Below are 17,968 nucleotides of genomic sequence, written 5' to 3'. Positions count from 1 at the left end.
CTACTCTTTATCAGGAATTAGGGAAGTGATTAGTAGAGTACCACAGTCTGTCCTGGCTCCACTACTCTTTATCAGGAATTAGGGAAGTGATTAGTAGAGTACCACAGTCTGTCCTGGCTCCACTACTCTTTATCAGGAATTAGGGAAGTGATTAGTAAGTACAACAGTCTGTCCTGGTTCCACTACTCTTTATTGTGTTTGTCTCAGACACATCTGAAGGAACAAATGACTGGATCAAACTCTTTTATGATGACACAAAGATAGGTGCTGAAGAATACAAAACATCACAGTAGAATGCCAATGAGCATCCTATTATGTCACTCATGTTATGTCATATACCCAACCAAACCATTAAAGAGGAAGACAGTACTAAGACAAGCTTTCTACCATAATGTATGGCAAACAGTAGACTGCTGTGTCCCCAGTTATTGCTTATTCCTGCACAGGTTATATTACACTGCTTCCTTAATTTAACATCCAAAAGAAGGAGGCTATGTTTACCTTTTGGCAGCTTAGTACACTGCCTGCCCACATAATAATGTGTTACGTGGTGTCTTGTTTTCTCCGAGTCTGCACAAGCATGACCTACATCTATGCAGCATATTTACACTATACTGGCTGAGTGGAAAGGAAACTATATATAAATAATCGACATAAACAGCTTATTCGTAAAGAATGTTAAGCTGTAATGTACTCCTGTAATTCGAGTAATCCCTGAAAGCAATCTGCCTAAGGCACAATCATTAATTTAACATGTTGCTGAGGACTGAAACACTTAAGAGGGCCTTTCCTAGATAAAAGCATGTAACTTGTTATGAGAAAAAAAAATGATAACTGAGACCAATTATCGCACTCTAGGGTGGCAACCTCCTTTTCAAAAAAGAAAAAAACACTGAAGATGTTGCCCTGAAAATGATAGCCTGGGAGAGGGCAGAAGAATGACACAAAAGGGGATGTAGTCAACTAGTGACTCCATGGAGGCATGGCCAAAGTAAAACACTACATGTTCCCAATAGTCAGCAAAGTACATTGGTTTAGTTTACTGTGAAAATGGGGGAAAATGCTCATTAAAAGAAAAAAAATCAGAAGTTAGTTATTTGTTTCTCAGACCCATACCTCACCCCCCAACAATACACAAATGCCCTCTGTTTAACCACCCATGAGGCAATTCCATTACAAAGGAGGGTTATTTTAATGGCAACACTGCTGTCAATAGCTTTAATCATGACTCTGAGAAGTCTGCCTTGAGAAATATATAATTACAGTCAGGTATTTTCTGTAAGCCTAATGACATGACAGGTGGTTTTACAGTAATTTGTCATTGTCAACACTTGTCAGTTTTAGTATCACAAAGCTGGTTTGTAAAACAGCAGTCTGTTGTCAAAACCAACTAGTAGAAAATTCAGCTGCCTTGATTCTCCTTCCATACAAGTCCCCCAACCAGAACTGGGACACATGTAAGTTCTTCTGTGCACGTCTAGAAACTCTTAGGAACTCACAGTAATGCTGTAACCTCTTCTGACCTACACTACATTACATTAGATGAAAATATGTATGCAGACCACCACAGGTGCTGACAGAAACATCCTAACTCAACCTACTTCCTTGTTTTGAATAATTTGCACACTTTAAATAAGTGGATTGAAAATAGCCTATATCGTAACTAAATATCAAATAAAAATTCTTTTTTGATCTTGTAAGATATAGCTACCCACTCAGCTTGAATTCTTAAGAAAATTTTTAGGCAAATCAGAAATAAAATCTTACCTGCACCTGCCAGCTCTGCAGTATAAGCAGATAAAGCACTGACTAAGAACCCAGGTGACCAGAGTTTGAAATGCAGCTTTTGATAGAGCTGCTTGGGGAGGATAGGTGTGTCCATCCTGGGGAGAGACAGAGAGAAACAGATGGATCACAGTTACTAAATGGAAGCTCTGCGTTAAGTGTAAGACTGCCTGACTGGTGAAGGCAGTGCAGGGAGGACTTGGACTGTGGCCATACAAGCCACTGACTGAAGACTTCACTGCCACAAGCAAAGAATGCATGCACAAGGCTTAAAAGCATAGTTGGTCTATGTAGTGATACAGGTGTTCAAAACACCACAAGAGTAAGGGTAGTGTCTTAAATACTACACCCTCAGTAGTTACCAGAGTGCCAGACAGGGTAGAAGTAACCCTTGCATTGCCTTTATGAAGGCATCCCTGGGCAGCTCTCACCCCTGTATGGCAATGGGTACTTCCCTCAGATGGGGGGGGGGTGGACTATGCCTGATAGAGCAGAGAGTGACAGCTGGCAGAGACAGAGGCAAAAAGGTAAAAAAAATCTTAAAGGTGCCTAAAATGTCCTTAAACTTTGAATGTCATCAGAAAGATAGTAAAGCGGCTACTGCCAAATCTGCTATAAATTAAATCTAAAAAGAGGTGCGTGACTCACATGAATAATACATTTGTTAATCCAGTCTTAAACTCTACAAAATACCAGCAGTCAACATATAACTAAATGCTTTGCAAGTGAAACTTTCCCATTTCCTTGGCACCATCCATTATTCTCTGAAATGTCCTAAATAACTCCCACTAAGCTAATACTTTTACACTCAAGATGGACTATAAAAATGTTTTAATGCCTGCTATTTCACTCCCTGCTTGATTATTATTTCAAATCCAACAAGAAATATTTTTTCATCCTTTGCTTGACTCTACGACCTCCCATCACTGACAGCATCTTACAGGAAGACTTCCCGCATACTCACAGTATCTTCCTCTAATGTTGGATTTATTTTGTATTTTACTATTTTCTTTTTGGTTTCAAGTTAATTCACTTTTAGACTAGATCTTTATTTACTCTACACCACTAACCTTATTCATTCAAATGCCAGTACCACATCCATTGCCCCTGATTCAGGCTGCATAGAAGCAGAAAGTACAGTTGTGTAAGTCCTCCTTACCCATAACAGTAGATGTTCAAATTTATTCATTACTGCAGTATCCTATAAGTAGTGCCCTCCTAAGGACACAGCATCCAACCAGCTTGCCAAAGCTCCAACTCCCTTCCCTCCTACTTACTCACTCTGGCTGCTGACAGGCTGCACCCTTTTGGAGGGAAATATAGCCATAACCAGAGTGAGGTAACTCTTCAGAATTTTACTGCAGTGAGAAAGGAAGGCCAATTTCTCCTGAGCCAACAATCAATAATCACCATAAAAATCATCCAACAACAGCAACAACCTTATAAAAGGAGGTTGCATCCCACCTCATCTACCTGCAAAAGAGGATGGTGGGTGGAGGCGGTTACGGCAGCAGTCAAGAAATTTGAACATCTACTGTTAAGGATAAGTAAGACTTACACAACTGTACTGTTCTTCATTTTCACTGCTGCAGTAGCCTATGGGTAGATTCCCAAAGCTTACCTTACCTGGGAGGAGGAAAGATAAGGGTCTAGCAGACCCTGGAAAATGGTCATAGCAAAGCCTGTCCTAGACCTAGAGAAGGAATCTAGTTTGTAGTGGTTTATGAAGGTATGAATTCAGGACCCAGTTGCTGCCCCTAGAATACTATCCTTAATGACACAGAAACAGATACGAGAGGTGTACAATGACACTGGAGGCTAAACTCTTCCATACAAGTGCATGTCAGGTTGTCGAAGCCATGCATAAAACACCAACCTTGCATAGCACACAACACACACAAATAGACTAAAACATGCTGAGGAATTTAAAAGCAATCTTCCTAAACAATAAAGATCACCTAGACCACCTTTTGCCAAAGCTATGCCTCAGCAAGCCCAAAAGGTACTCAGAAAAAGAAAGAATACCACCTAACCCCAGACAATAAAGTTACTCACAGTGGACCCCAAATACTAAGCCCCCAAGGCAAGCAAACACACTTCCCAGGACTCTTGTCATAGGGGACTCCATTATAAGATATATTGATGCTCCTCTAACCAGGCTGAAAAAGAAGGAGATAACTGTCAGTTGCATATATGGATCCACAATCTGAGAAATCATGGAAGCACTCAAGTCATTACACCACATAATTTCATCATAGTCCATGTAGGTGTAAAGGACCTCAGATGTATCTCCCTGGACTATATGAAGACAGACATTATGGAACTTTCAGATTATGTGTCTCATGCCGGTATGAGTCTAGCATTGAACAGCATATTACCATCACCAAGGATGATGCTACAATATGAGTAAAAGATTATTGATTTCAACAACTGGCTGTCTTTCTGGTGTCATTCTAAGGGACCCAGTATTTGTCAGCTTGGCAGTACATGGTTGACAGAGCACATTGTTATGCCAAAGATGGTCCACCCCTCTCTCACTGGGCTTTTGAATACTGGCCAAAATATTTTCCACTCCATAGTGCCCTTTTTAGGCAATGCCAAATTGACAAACCTACCGACATAGCAAAATCAACTCAACTGAACTTCAAGATGTTATTCCTCAATGCCAGAAGCCTAAAGAAAAAAAAATACTCTCCCTCCAAGCCCTCCTCACACTTGTGAATATAGACATCTGTGCAGTTAGCAAGAAATAGTTTAAAGCAGCAGACAGTACCCTGGCAGTACAAGTTCTCAGTGCCTTCCACAACTTTAGACCAGTAGCTGCATAGACAAGGGCCTAAGGAGAAGGTGTCTCAATATACATCAGTACCAAACATACCTCTAGTGTAGTCAAACAGGATGACTTGCTGGAATTCCTCCACGTGCAGATCACCATAGACAAAATCCTGTACCATATCCTAGCCAGCTATATGTTACCTTCCATGTCCCAAGGAGTTAACAATACATACTTGGACCTACTGCAGACATGTACCATACAACTTAAAACCTTACACATTGTAGACTTTAATTACCCCTCTATAGATTGGAATTCCTACATGGCTTCATATCTACAGGCACAGAAATTCCTGGACTTTGTAAATACAAACACTCTTGACCAAATAGTGAATACGCCCACTAGAGGCTTCAACATACTGGACCCTGTGCTTACAAATATAGAAGAATGCAGCACCTACCCCCCCCCCAACTGTCTAATCCTCCATGATAGGTCTGACCATAAAGCTGTCTCCTTTGAAATCAAAATCAACTCCATAATCCAATTAAAACCACTAACAGTTACAACCTATTCCAAAGCAAATTACCTTTTATTAAGTGATGACTTGTCAAGATTCAATGCCCCTCCAAATCAACAGAGCACAGTAGCCTATGCTGAATTGATCTCAGAAACTCTGTACAACAATGCCAATGGCTACATAGAGGTTGCTGTACCTACCAGAAGTAAGCCCAGTACTAGCCCCAAAAACAAACCACCCTGGTGGCATCCAAAATTAAACGGGATATACAACAAAAGAAAAAAATTATAGCAAAAACTCAGAAAGGGTAATTTTCATATAGACAGAAGCTCTCTCATCAAAGTAAATAGATAACTAAGACGGCTAATTAAACCAAAGCCAACTTTGAGGTTAAGATAGCCTCCCAGGTGAAAGATAACCATAAGGCCTTCTACAGCTATCTCAAAACCCTCAAGAGCAGCATGCAGCAATGTGCTGAACTGGTGGTTAATGGTGCCACATTCACTGAGCCTGACAATATAGCCAACTTGTTAGAGGATATATTCATTTCCAACTTTATCCTCCTCTCACCTCAGCTATCCCCTTAAAAACACCATCAAGCATAACCCCTCCAAGTATAACTAGGGAGCATGTACTGGCTGCATTCACTAAAACCAAGAATACAGAGTCTCAATGGGCTCTGATAACATTCCAGGATTCCTTCTGAATAGTCTAAAATGTGACTTATCAGTACCCTTGGAGTCATAATTTAACTATACTCTTAAAACAAGCTTTGTGCCATGTGAATGGATGACTGCGACAGTCATCCCTTCATAAGGGAGGACCTTCAACAGATACTGGAAACTACAGACCCATTAATCTGACTAGTCTTGTTTGGAAAGCCATGGAAAGAATTACTGTGGAAATTATCAACAAGGACAGAGGAGACCTCCAGATACTGGCTCCATCCCAGTTTGGCTTTGTCAAAGAAGGTCATGCTTAATGACTCTGGAGGACTTTTTTGAAAAGGTCATTAAGGCAGTGGATGAGGGGAAAATGGTGCTTACTGCCTACCTAGATCTGGCAAAAACATTTGATACAATACCCTACTGAGACATTATCAACAAACTTATGGAACTAGGTATAAATGACTTTATAACATGATGGATAGCTAGCTGGCTCACTGATAGGATCCAGGAGGTTAGAATTAGTGAGGCCACTTCCATAAAGAGGCCAGTCACCAGTGGAGTCCGCCAGGGCTCTGTGCTTAACTCACTCCTTTTTGAATCTGCTTCTCAGGTGTCAAATCCAATGTCAAAGACCTTTGATTAACCAGGTTCACAAATGACTGGAAATTGGGAGCAGTCATTGACTCCTCCCAAGATGAGAACACCCTTCAGGAAGGTCTAATGCAGATAAAAGCTTGATGCTAAGCCCATGGATTAAAACATAATGCCAAGAAATGCGTTACAGTATTATAGTACCTTTTGAGAAGTCTACCATCCCAGGTTACTACATCATCAATAAAACACCCTTAAAATGGATTCACTAGTCAGGGATCTTGGGTCGCATGTATATAGTAACCTAGACTTCAGCCAACATGTGTCCAAGGTAGTAAAACAATCCTTCTATGTTGCTCAACGTATAAGCAAAAGCATAACATCTAGGTCCAGTAAGGTCATCATACCACTGTGCTCTGTCATCGTAGAGTATAATGCTCCCTTCAGTATGTACCTGAACAAACACATGCAACAACTGTTACATCCACAAAGGTTCTTTACAAAAAGTATACAGGGAGTAAACACAGTATCCTACATTGATCACTTCAAAGCTCTGTCTCTTTACACAGTTTCATACAGACTTCTGAGAGGTGATTTTTGCCTGGCATATAAGGCTTTCCTAGACCCTGTTTTGATGAATGTTGTGCACATTCATAAAACAAACAGCATCAGAAATACTAGATTAAAATACCTAAATTTGCTTGTGACATAAATAGGACATGTTGGAACAACAAATATGTTTCTCAGAGAAAGTACAGTAGTGTAAAATCTTACCATAATGGTAGATGTACTTCTCTTCTCTTCACTGTTGCAGTATTCATTACATTAGGGATCCCCTGCCAAGGGCAGCCCGATGCCTGGCCGGTATACCAAAGCCTTAGATTGCATCACATGTACACCCCTCACATAGTGTAGGGCATAAAGGTGATGACTGGATGTGCCATCCTCTGAACTGAGAGCCCTAGGAGGAATGCCAGTCTAAGGGAAAAAGAGGTAACCAGTACATCCAGAAGACAAATGGACCAGGGGAGGAGGGAGGGAGTGAATTCTGCAACAGTGAAGAGAAGGGCATATACCACTATGGCAAGATTTTACACAATTGTATTATGTCCTTCTATTTCACTGTTGCAGTATTCTTTACATTAGGAAGAGGGACAAAGCTCAGGAAGAAACTTGGAAGCAGGAAGAGCCAGCAGAGCCCTCCAGGAATCCATGAAGAATAGCTATAGCAAAACCAGCTCCAGCTTTGGAGATTCCATCCAACTTGCAGTGCTTGGTAAAAGCTTGCACAGAAGTCCAGGTAGTTCCCTCAAGAACAGCGTTAGTATCTAAACCCTTGAAAAAAATGCAACAGAAGAAGCCACAGCTCTAACAGAATAAGGAAGGCTTTTACCATAAAAGGAGTAACACAAAGGAATTGCTTTTGAGATCCAAGAATAAATAGTTTGCTTGGATACAGCTAATCTTAAAGACTGAGGATAAAAGTAAACAAAGAGTTGATCAGATTTCCTAATAGTCTTAGGCTTATCCAAATAAAATCTGAGTTGTCAATGCACATCCAAAGTGTGCAACGCCTTCTCACTAGCAAACTGTGGTGAAGGGAAAACAGTGGGCAAATTAATAGACTGATTAAGGGACAACTCATTCACTGCCTTGGACATAAAAGAAGGATTGGTACACAAGGACACCCTGCCCTTATGAAACACCAAAAAAGATGAGAAGCCATAAGGGCTTGAAGCTCATACACTGTCTGGCAGAAGTAAGGGCTAACAAAAATACATTCTTCAAAGAGCAATGTCGCAAGTAAGCTGATCAACAGAAGCCTGGGTCAATTTTTCCAAAACAAAATTAAGATCCCAGGAAGGAGGAATAGGCTTCCTGGGAGGTCTGATATGAAGGACACCTTTAAGGAGTTGTTTAGCTTCCAAACTAGAAGCTAAAGGAGGAGACAAAAGCAGACAAGCAGAAACAGGTGATAAGTGGGCCTTAACAGAAGAATAAGTCAACCCAGCATTCAGCAGTTCACACAGATAAGAAAGAACCAAAGGGGCATCCACAGAAAGTGGATCTAAGTTATGAGAAATACACCAAATAGAAAACCTCTTCCATGTGGATAAGTAGTATTTCCTAGTATTGGGTTTCCTGGCCTCCTGCAGGATCCTAAACACATCCTTAGCAGAAAGGTGTGTATGAGTAATTAAAATCCTATCACCCACAGTGTCAGTTGAAGAGTGGACAGGTGTAGATGGGTGAGAGATACTTTATCCTGTCTGAGTAGCTCCACCCTGTGAGGTAACCTGTGACGACTGCCCTTGGCTAAATACAGAAAAAGAGGGAACCAATGTTGTCTTGGCCAAAAGGGAGTCACCAACAAGATTTTGGGGGCATCATGTTGAATTTTGAACAGGAATTTTGGAATGAGGGGAAGGGGAGGGAAAGCATAAAGAAACATTCCTTTCCTCCCGGCTGTGTGCTCCACGAACTCAATGAGGAATTAAACCCGCAGTTAGGACAGCTGTTTAATCTTAGACTCACCTCAGGATACGTACCCAAGGAGTGGCGCACGGCGACTGTGGTCCCACTTCACAAGGGCGGTGCCTCCACCGACCCTGGAAATTACCGTCCCATTAGCTTGACAAGCCTTATCTGCAAAGCCATGGAGGGGATCATAATGGAACTCATAAATAAAGACATAGGGAACTTGCAGACTTTGGATCCAACCCAGTTTGGCTTTGTCAAAGGCAGATCATGCCTTTTAAACTTGGTTGACTTTTTCGAGACAGTCACCAAGGCCATTGATGAGGGAAAGGCAGTCCATACAGCCTACCTTGACCTGGCAAAGGCCTTGACACAATACCCCACTCAGGTATCATCGAAAAACTCATCAGCTTGAATGTAAACCCATACATCACAAGATGGGTTGCAAACTGGCTAAGTGACAGAACCCACAGGGTCAGAGTTGCTGGAGCCATGTCAGACTCAAAGCCTGTCACAAGTGGTGTCCCACAGGGATCAGTCCTGGGTCCACTCTTGTTCGGCATCTACTTTTCTGAAGTACAAGCAAACACAGGAGGGTTATGGCTGACAAAGTTTGCAGATGACTGCAAACTGGGCGCCATAGTCGAAAACACATCTGACACAGATATCCTTCAGAAGGGCCTCACAGAAACGGATAACTGGTGCCAGAGCCATGGCCTAAAGTTAAATGCCAAGAAATGCATAGTCATACCCTTCGGGAAAAACAAGGTTACCCCTAGCTACCATATAGGTGGCAATCCACTGAGCACAGATGAAGTCATCAGGGATCTGGGGACCCAGGTTGACAGTAGCCTTTCGTTTGACACTCATGTTGCTAAAGTAGTTAGGAAAACCTTCTACATTGCCCACCTGATCATGAAGGGATTCACATCTAGATCAAGGGAGGTCATCGTCCCCCTGTACTCATCACTCATTAGACCTATGATTGAGTACAATGCCCCATTCGGAATGTATCTGACCCAACACCTGCAGCAGCTGGAAAGGCCCCAAAAGTTCCTCACCAAAAGGATAAAGGGTCTCAAAAATATGTCTTATGCTGCCCGACTGAAAGAACTCCAGCTCTATTCAGTCTCATACCGCTTGCTCAGAGGTGACCTGTGCCTGACATATAAGGCCATGTCAAACCCTGATTTGATGAATATGCTTCACCTCAAAAAATCTAGATCCCTCAGAACCACAAGGGCGGGAGACTTAAACCTTGACACGGTTATTAATAGAACGTGCTGGAGGGACAGATTCATCACCCAGAGACTCCCTATGCTGTGGAACAAAATCCCGGTACATGTGAGGCAGAGCACCTCGCTGGCCTTGTTCAAGAGAAATCTTGACCAATGGATGGGGGATTGCAGATATACCCCAGGGATTACTTCAGTGTCACTGCTTGACAGAGGCACAGCAAAATAATAGGCATAGTTTTATTCAAACTAAAGGGGTGGCGAAAGCCAAATAACTATGGGCTAGGCTTATAAATGCCCTTGGGCAGATAGCCTAGTACGAACCTATGAACCTATGAACCTATCCACCTTCCAAACCAGATGACCTGGGACTCTGGCACAAAATAAAATAAGTTGTCTGTTCAGAAGGAAGGCAAAAAGATCTGTTTGAGGCGGTATCCCACTGGTGGGAAACACATCCCTGTGAAGCATCCATTTGTAGGACTGAGGTAAAGACCTGCTCAGAGCATCTCCCGCAATGTTTTGACCTGAGGTAATCTAATCTGTCTGAAGAATCACTTGATACTGGATAGCAAGGTCCCACACTAGGAGTGCCAACCAGCAAAGAAGATAAGATCTGGTTTCCCCCTGTTTGTTTATACAGTACATCACATCACAGTGGAATTGTCTGTAAATACCTTGAGAGGTCCTGTGGAGAAAATAGGATGAAAAGCCTGAAGCGCAAGCAGAAGAGCTCTCATCTCCTTGACATTGATGTGCTATTTCTGTTGAAGAAGCGCCACTCCCCCCCCCCCCCCCGCACCTTCAGGGAGCCAAAAGCTGCTCCCCATCCCACATCTGAAGCATCAGTGAACAGCTCCTGAGATAGAAGAGGGGGATGAAAAGGGAGCCCTGGATTTAGAGACAACTCTTGAATCCACCAGTGAGGTTACTTCTTGAGACTAGGCAGAAGAGGAACTAACTACAAGTTCTAGGGGATGTGTTTATTGAAGCCAAACAGACTTCAGAAACCACTGAAACTTTCTTATGTGTAGTTTGTCCAGATGGAGCATAGGGATGGTGGATGCCATGAACCCCAGAGTTCTCAGAAATTCCCTAGCTGTTAAAGAGGTCAGAGGAAGAAGAGTCTGAAAGAAGAAAATGAGTGTTAAGGCCTTGGAAGAAAAAGGCAGGGATACAAGCATAGGCACATTCTGTATCCTGCATCCCAGAAGCACAGACACAGTCTGTATCCTGCATACCATAGTCTTGAGAAAGAGTCAAAAATGAGACTTTTTTGAAATTTACTGTATACCCCAAGCTTTGCAGATGATAAATGGCAAAGTAAAGATTTTGCACAGGATCTCTGGAGAGGATGCCTGAAACAGGAGGTTATACAAGTAAGGAAAGACTTGGATCCTACCAAATTCTGCAAAAAGCAATCACAGGAGTGAGGCATTTGATGAATACCCTTAGGGCAATATAAAGACCAAAGGGCAAAGCACAGAACTGAAAATGCCAGGAAGCAACAGAGAAATGCAAAAACTTCCTGAAAAGGGGGTGGAATTTGAATATGGAGATAAGCATCCTTGAGATCCAGAGACATCATGTGCACCTGAGGGAGCAGAAGTGAGAATAAAGTCTGAAGGGACAGCATTCACTTCAGAAAAGTGTTTATATGCAAGAGGTCTAGAACTGGTATCCAAGTACCCTCTTTCCTGGGTACTAGAAAAATCTTGGCATAAAAACCCCTCCCCCTTTGAGACACAAGGACCTCTTGAATAGTATCCTGAGTCAAAAGATCCCAAAGCACCTCCAGAAAGAAAGTTAGTTGTTCCTGAGGGGACTGAGGCATGCCCATAAAAGGGGAAGGGATTTCCCGACCATGAAATAACCCTAGCAGATAATGGACAGGACCCAGGAATCCTGAGTAATTTGTAGCAAGGCAGGAACAGACAGAGAAAGAGGGGCGAAGAAAAAGAGGAAAGTGGCTGGGAAGAATAGGATAGTCAGACAGCACCTGTTTTATCAGGAAAAGGAGACTTCTGAGGCACAGAAGTCTGAGTAGCCTTCTTAGAAGAGTCAGCTTGCCACCCTTTTTACCCTTAGGAAGAGGGCAAAATTGCCTATGAACAAAAACTAGCTTACTGGGTTATTTCCTCTAAAATTTAGGCAGAAAAGAAAAAAATAAGTTATGTACTCACCATAATGTTCCATGTTTGTTGTCCTTGATCTCGCCTTCCTTCTTGCTGTTTGGTTTGGAGCCAACCCTCGGTTCCGACTCGGTCATATACTATAGCTCGAGAGCTTTTACTGGCTCGAGTCTAGACCCTATCCCAGTATCCTAGTGGTACCTACCCAGATCTCGTTTGTGATAACCTAGAACTAGACCATAAATATCAGATGACACCTACATATAAAGATGTAACCCCTTCGCAAGAGTAATTGGAGTAGACTGAGACTAACCATAATGTATGGTATAAAGGAAACCCGGCAGGTATAACCAATAAAAACAAAGGATTCCTCTCGATCCTCTGGAAGGAGAAAGGAGGGTGGGACGCAAGAAGGATGGAGAGAGCAAGGACAACAAACATGGAACGTTATGGTAAATACATAGCTTCTTTATGTTATGTTGTCCACAGCTCACCTTCATTCTTGCTGTTTGGGACAGCATCCCCTGCACCTGATTCTTGGGTTGCTCAATGGAAAAAAATTCTTCAGAACCATGGAACCAAAGGATGCCCTGTTCCGGGAGGCCACATCTACTTTGTAATGAGTGATAAGCGTATGAGGATTAGCCCATGTAGCTGCTGCACAGATCGAATCCAAAGGCAGTCTGGCTTGAAAGGCAATAGAGGTAGTCAAGGCCCTTGTTGTGTCTCCTTTAATTTTCCCTGGAAGTTTTTATTTACGCAACTCGTAGACATGTTTTATAGTGTCTGAAAGTCACTTCAATAAAGTCACCTTTGAGACTGCACAACCTTTTTTATTGTCCACAAAGGATATGAACAATTAGTCTGATTTCCTAAAGCCCTTGGTCCTGTGTAAATAGAAATTTAACTGTCTATGAACATCCAATTGATGAAGCTTATACTCTGCCTTGTTGCCATGATTGGGGAAGAAATCAGGAAGCTCTATGGAATGATTCAAATTGTAGTCAGAACGTACCTTGGGTAAGAAGGAGGGGTTGGTTCTGAGAGAAACCCGATCTTTATGGAAAATCAAGTACAGGGGACGAATAGATAAGGCCTGTAATTCTGAAACCCTTCTAGCTGAGGTAATTGCAACCAAGAAAAGGGTCTTCCAAGTCAGAAATTTGAATGGACAAGAAACAGATGGTTCAAAGTGAGAAAGAATCAGAGCATCTGAAACTAAATTTAGGTCCTGGGGGGGCAGGTTCTCTTACTGGAGGTCTTAAGAGAGTAGTACTTCTTAGGAATGCCTTGCATAACCTATGGGACATGATATTGGACCCAATTTCTTCCATATGGAAATTAGAAATGGCAGCTAACAAAACTTGGACAGTAGAGTAGCTGCAGCTGCTCCTCGGTCAAAGGTTTCAGTAAGAAATTCAAGAATATTTGAAATGAGAGCAGTAAAGGGATCAACTTGATTTTTGCCTGTCCAACAAGAGAACCTCTTCCATTTACTAGCATAAAGTTTTCTTGTAGTGGGCTTATGGGAGGAAATCAAAATGTGTTGAACTGCCTGAGAAACATCGGAAAGCCTGGCTAAGACTGGAAGTGAAGAAACCAAGCATTGAGCTTGAGAGTTTGAATGGAAGGATGGAGAGCCCCCGACTGATGCATCAAAAGATCTGGCACTGAGTCTAGGATCCAAGGCTCCCACTGCAGGTGAGGCCAAAGGAATGGGAACCATATCTGATGAGGCCAGTAAGGGCAATGAAGATTAGCTTGTAACCCAATAACTGTGCTTTCTGAAGAACCTTGGAGATCAGGGGAAAAGGTGGAAAGGCGTAAAGCTGTACCGGGGGCCAATAGTGAACAAGTGGGTCCCTGGGTGACTGTCCCCGTGGTGGGACTAGGGCAATGTAGCTGCTGCATTTGTTGTTGAGGGGGTGGCAAACAGAATGCAGCATGGCTGGCCCCATTTGCAAAAAATCAAGTCCGCAACTTCATGCTTCAGGGACCACTCATGAGGCATCAGAATAGCCCGTCTGAGCTTGTCCGCTATCACACTGGATTTCACCGGGATGTGCATTGCAACCAGAAAGCATTGGGAGGATATCACCCATTGCCAAACTCATAGAGCCTCTCGACACAAGTGGTAAGATCTGGTTCCACCCTGTTTGTCGATATACCATACTACCGACATATTGTCCATCTGAATTGCTACAGTCCCTGTAGGCAGAGAGTCTTAAAGTGCTTGCAACGCCATAAGCACTCCACTCATCTCCAGGACATTGATGTGCAAGTGGTAATCGTGTTCCTGCCAAGTCTCTTGAACAGTCTGTCACAGATAATGTTCCCCCCCACCCTATCTGGGAAGCATCCGTGGTCACTGTGGCTACAGGTTGGGGGGGGGGTAGAAACAGCCTGCCTATTGTTACTATAGGGGCGTGAAGCTACCACTCCAGATCCTTTTTGGAGAATTCCATGATCAGAATCTGATGTGACATGGGTAAATGCTGGAATGACCACTATGCAAATTGGACCCACTGTAGGATTCTCATGTGGAAGCGAGCCATGGGTACCAGAGTGATTGCTGCCACCACAGAAGCCAGGACCTTGAGGACAAATCTTGCTTGAATTCTCTTTTGTGTGAACAGCATGACAATTTGGTGACAGATCGTTAATACTCTTTCGTGAGGCAGCTTTGCAATCATGGCCCTTGTGTCTAAATCTGCCCCTATAAAGGTAATATAGTGACAAGGCAACAAGGCAGATTTTTCATAGTTTATGGTGATCCCTAGTTGAGAACAAGAGTGAATTGTGGATTCCCCTGCCCTGATTAGTTGATGCTCGGTGGTGGCAGTAAGGAGCCAGTCGTCTAGATATGGAAACACCTGGAATCTTTGATGCCTCAGGTGAGCTGCAGCTACTGCCATGCATTTGGTGAACACCCTGGGGGCTGTGTTAAGACCAAGGGGCAGCGCTCTGAACTGATAATGACTGGCTCCCAGCCAGAAGCATAGATATCTCCTTGACCGTCTGTCCATTTTTATGTGGTAGTACGCATCCTGGAGATCAACAGAGCACATCCAATTGTCCTGACCCAGAAAGGGAAGAATGGACTGCAGTGTTACCATCCAAAACTTTGTTTTTGTGACTGATTTGTTCAGCCTGCTGAGATCCAATATGGGTCTCCAGTCCCCTGTTTTCTTTGGAACTAAAAAGAACCTTGAGTAAGTTCCGGATCCGATTTGGTCTGCAGGGACTTCCTGGATGACTCTTTTTCTTAGCAACCTTTGAACCTCTAGGTTTGCTTGATCCCGAAGACTGGGAGGAATATCTCAGATAGAGTGTTGTCTTTCTGACAGTGGAAGTTGGAAGAAGGGGATATTGTAACCTCCGGATATTATTGAAAGTACCCATGTATCTTCTGTGATTTTCTGCCAGGCTTTTGGGTACAAGGATAATCTCCCCTCGACTGTCTCTGGAGTCAGACAGTTGGGCCTCCCTTCAGGAGCACTGGAAGGGTCTGCCAGAAAAGGTATCTCTGTCACCCTGAATCTCTGGACCCCCCCTGCCATAAGATCAGCATCTTCCGTTATTTCCCCCTCTGCCCCTGGGGGAAAAATCTCCACGTGTGTCAGGCGAAGCTCCCTGGGATTTCCAGAACCACATTTTCCCACTCTTCTGGCCTTTAGGATAAGGTCTAGATAGTGCAGAAAAATGTACTTCCATGCCAGAGAGAGTTTTGCCATCCTGTTCACACCTGGTAAGAGTCTCTTTTACCTGAGGCCCGAATAAGGATGAGCCATCAAAGGGGGCATTGGTAAAGGAAGACTTAAAGGGCTCTGCAAAATGACAAAGGTGCATCCAGGAGTGTCTACGTAAGGCCACCCCTGTGCCTGCCGCCCTGCTCGCCCCATCAACTGTGTAAGAAATTAGCCGCATGGATAGTGTCTCATCGGAACTGACAGTTGGGTCTGACTTAACTTGTAGCTTGCCCTTCTCTTTAGCCGGGTCTGAACTCAGAGCCGAAGAGGAAGAAGGCTTGGGTTTTTCCAGTTTTTTTGCTGGCTGAGTCCCCTCCATAGTAGCAGCATCAAAGGGACCCTTCAGTAAACCTCTTAAGATTAATTTGTTTCTTCTCTCTTGCAGGACTCGTGAACTAAAAGTATGGCAGACAGAACACTAATCCTGCAGGTGAACAGGTCCTAAACAATATACACAACTTGTGTGCCTGTCCATAAGGGACATCTTTTGACAGAATGTATCGCACTTTTTGAAACCTGAAGGTTTCGATTCCTTGGCAGTATCTTTTGACATAATGTCAAACAGCACTATGTAAAGCTAGATACGAGAAAAAAAACTCTACTGACAAGATAACTATCCAATAACAGACAAAAAATATCCTTTTTTTTTTTTTTTAACAGACAGGAAAGAAGAGAAGGAGGGACAGCCTCTAAGTTAAAAGGTGAACTCCCCACCTAAGAAGAGCCTCTAACTTAAATGGCAACTCCTTATAAGTTAAAGAAGGCATGAAAAGGCAAAGAACCCTATAAGTTAAATGGGTATGGAAGAGGGAAAAAGGCCAGAGAGAAAACGGTTAGTCTCCAACAAACGCAAGTCACTCAGACAGGATAGGGAAGGTAGAAGAACGAAGGACAGGTATTAATAACAAGTTAGAAAGATGAATAAGAAGATTTTCTTCAAAAAAGTATAACAAATAGAAAAAACACTTAGACTGAGCCATTATCTGCAATCTTGACTCTGCAAGCGGCAAACTAGATCTAGGTAACTACCGCTAGACATGCTGGGATAGGGTCTAGCCTCGAGCCAGTAAAAGCTCTCGAGCTATAGTATATGGCCGAGCCAGAGCCGAGGGTCGGCTCTGAACCCAAACAGCAAGAACAAAGGCGAGCTATGGACAACATAACATCACATGTTTAAGTTCCTGTAAAGCCTTACCTTATCCTGAAGTGACTTAAACATAGCAGCAGTAGCTTCACCAAACAAGTGTGTATTACCAAGATGGACATGCATCAACTTAGCCTTAATATCATCAGGCAAAAGTTGAAGCTGAAGCCAAGAATACTTCCTCAACACTGACCCAAAAGCAGCGGTCCTAGAAAAAGAATCTGCTGCATCACAACTACACTTGATGGAATGACAAGCCACCTGGAAAGAAGACCCCAACAGGGTAAGGGCAGAAATTTTACCCTCAGAGTCTAGATCAGAAATGACAGGCCTAGGATAGAAGAGCCAACAAATACCTGGACATATGGGTCTGATAATTAACAGCCCTAAAAGCCAAGGTATCAGAGGTATAAACCTTCTTGCCTAGCCTTTTCATGGTCCTGCTATCTTTATCAGAGGGCAATAAAGTGGAAGAAGGAAGCAAGTGAGAAGGCTTGTCAGAAGTCACAGACACCACTGAAGAGTCAGCAGACAGACACGTGTACAAAAATTTACAATCCTCGGGCACCCTATAGAATCTATCAAGTCTTTTGGGAGCATAGGGCTGACAGTCTGGCACCTTAGAAGCATTGGAAAAAGTATCCAACAAGGCAGCCAAAACAGGAGGAACAGCTGAAGGCCTAAGAGAGTCCATATGCAATAATTCATAATACCTTTTTTGTAGCTCAGAAACCTGAGCAAAATCCCATTCAAAGAACTCCATTATCCTGGATATCATATCCCCAAAAGAAATCTCTTCAAAAGGGAGTATCAGAACTGGTAGACTCCTCTTCCACTGAACCATAATCCAAAGAAGAAGGAATTTGGGAAAAGTAACCAAGGGATTCCTCATCTGA

At 43.0% G+C, this 17,968-nt stretch overlaps 1 protein-coding gene across 1 annotated transcript in view; it reads right to left on the bottom strand.

Annotated features, from left to right (window-relative positions):
- The window catches only part of CDKL2 (cyclin dependent kinase like 2), a 2,041,037-nt gene that overhangs the window by 1,820,052 nt on the left and 203,017 nt on the right, over nucleotides 1-17,968 (bottom strand). The gene's annotated exons all lie outside the window — the stretch shown is intronic.

The sequence above is a fragment of the Protopterus annectens genome, chromosome 2.part0 (genome assembly GCF_019279795.1).
Source record: "Protopterus annectens isolate FY-2018-M chromosome 2.part0, PAN1.0, whole genome shotgun sequence".
Lineage (NCBI taxonomy): Eukaryota > Metazoa > Chordata > Ceratodontiformes > Protopteridae > Protopterus > Protopterus annectens.
This window is presented reverse-complemented; position numbering and strand designations above follow the sequence as displayed.